Raw genomic sequence first — 2,806 nt, forward strand, 5'->3', positions numbered from 1 at the left:
GCCTTTTATCTGCTAATGTACAGGAGGAAGAATGATAAACTGTCTGTCTAGTTGGCTTACATAACAGTTAAAGTTTAGAGCCTAACAAACATGGAGCATTGTTTCCCCTTTTATTAATTTGTATGTCAATTTGCACATTTCATGGTAATGCTCAGCCTCTCCCCTTAACTCCTAACAGTCATCATCATGTCAACCACAACACAGAGAAATACTGATAGAAATGTGTGTGTAGTTGTTGATACATTGCTGACAGAGGGAACTATATTTTAATACAGATTTAAAAAATATCTGTTTTTGAGCATGTAATAAGCATGTTTTGTCTTGACTATATTACAACTATATTATAATAATATAGTATTTATATTATTGAATTGATTATGATTATTATTATTATTAGTAGAAGTAGTTTATTTGCATTAATTATATTTTAATCTTTTTGAGGCTAGTATTTGGCAGGAGATGCAGACGTATTCACCTGTAAACGCATACTGAACGACATACATGCACATTTACCATTTACCTCACTGTATAAAAAAGTAACTGTGTTGATAATAATAATAATAAACAGGAATTATATTTGCAAAGTACTTTGTTTCCCTCAAAAAAAATGTCACTCCTGTCGGTGGGGGGACCTCATCTCACAATGTTGCTTGGGGCCCCAAGTTGGCCAGGGACGGCCCTGTGCTCACACACGACTCACAGCCTCGCCGCGTCCCGCCGTCTCAGGGAGGAGAAATCGACGGAGCTGCAGCTGAGAAAAGATTGAGAGTGTGTGTGTGAGGAACGGACTTAACGGCTCCAAGGATTGGTCCATTTGGACCGATGGGTCCATTTGGGTATGAGCACGTCACTGTACCCAGGAAGAAAAAGAGAAATGTCCAACGAGGCGTTCTGGGGCAGCATAGACAGGTATTTTCTGTGTTAGAGTTTTACTCGCTACAGGGTGTACTTTGAGGGTTTGTGACTTCATTCATAAAAACCTTAATAACACACAAGGGGACGGGTAATAACCGGAAAAGCATGACATGGGACCGTTAAGGCATCTACTTTTTTCAATAAAATGTAATTAAAGAATTTTGCAAAAAAACGTTTAAAATCCAAGATATTTCAATTATCCTTACAAATTACAAAGAAAAGCAGCTGATATTTGCATTAGAAAAAGTTGGGGCTAGGAAATGTGTGGCATTTGCAACAACTTAAAACATTATTTGTTATCAAGTGTTGAAGCTATGAATCATTCTGAATCATTAATCCTGAACATCCGTTATTTTTCATATATTTAATTCAAGGCTGTTCAAAATGTGCGCTGTGTCTTATCCCCTTTGCCCTATGGTGAATGTTGTTGGTGGATCTTTTTAATAAGAAACATGGCCAAACTGTGCAGTGTACATCCTGTTTTCTTATTCAGATAAATAAAAAAATCTGGATTTTGTATCAGGTGAAGATTAGGCCATGCAGTCCAGCTGATACTGAACTCATGATATGACCTATGACTAGCTTTGTTTCTTCTTGATTGATTTTATCTCGGGTTTAAACCCACTGACACTGCCAATATTGGTTTTGATTGATTGTGTTAACATTATTGGTGACATCAATAGGAGTCAGCTGGGAAATATATACTGTGATTTTGCTACTGAAGCACTCCGGTCGCTTTAGAGAAGTGAGGAGTCAGCAGTCTATGACAGTAAAAAACAGTCAATAATGTATCAAAAAATTTGAATAACTGCCACCACGGGAGGCAATTGAGCCAACTGTCAAAAATGAGTTTAAAAAAGATTATGCTGATGGTGTCTAGTAGTATGCAAGATTAGCATGGACAGACAAATATACACACACAGCTAACCACATGATCTCCCCCAAGGGTTAAGCCTGGCAGAAATAATGAGCCAAACAAGTCTTTTTCAATGTTCAAAATTGCGTTCCGGATATAATATAAAATAACAGTATCAGCTGAGCTTTTTGCCCAAAAGAATCAGTGACTCCGTAAAGATTTCTCCATGGCCAGGCCTGCTTGGTTGGTGGTGGAAATCAGACCACTTTTTTCGGTTGGATGGAAGAGCAGGTGATGCAGAAAACCAGATCCTAGCAGTAGCTGGCCCAATAACCACAGATATAGGGGTGGCATAAGGGAATAGCATGGGAGGACAGAAAGTGAGGCAAAGTGGAAAATATAAGAGGAACTGGAGGTAAGTAGGCAGAAATGCAGTGCAAGACACTAAAGGGCGATAATAAGGTAAAAGCAAGGGAGAAATAAATTGCCTTAATTAGGAACAAAGAAGGATTAAAGATTTTAAAAAATCCTGGATATTATTATTATTATCATGAGTGTGCTGTTCTAAAAATAATATGGTGTTATGTTGCTTCTGTTTTGCTTCAGGTGCTTGAGGTCTTTTAATAAGCCTTGCCGTTCTCAATGATGGAGAGTTGTTTCTTGAAGATAAAGGAAATGCTTCAAAGGACAAAAGTTATCAAAGAGGCTGCAGGAATCAAAATGCTGAGGAAGAATTCCAAAAAAAGCGCAAGCTGTTGCTCTATTATGTTCTACGCGGGATACTGTTGGTCGGAAACTCAAAATCCTCTGTGATGTAAGAGTCGACCGTCGTTGCAAACTTTGATTTTAGGAGACTTGCATGAAAGATTGATGATTATTTCTGAAGTTTTTGTGGAGTTCATAAAAGGTATTTTATGTTTGATTTGTTTTTCAGTAGAGAAACTGATGGAAATGCAGTTTGACTTTGTCTTTTCCTCTCCAGGCATATGTGTATGTTCGGAAATGCTGCATCCTTTTAGTGAGCAGCTGTTACTG

Source organism: Notothenia coriiceps, unplaced genomic scaffold (genome assembly GCF_000735185.1).
Source record: "Notothenia coriiceps isolate Sejong01 unplaced genomic scaffold, NC01 NC01_scaffold00037246, whole genome shotgun sequence".
In the NCBI taxonomy this organism is placed as follows: Eukaryota; Metazoa; Chordata; class Actinopteri; order Perciformes; family Nototheniidae; genus Notothenia; species Notothenia coriiceps.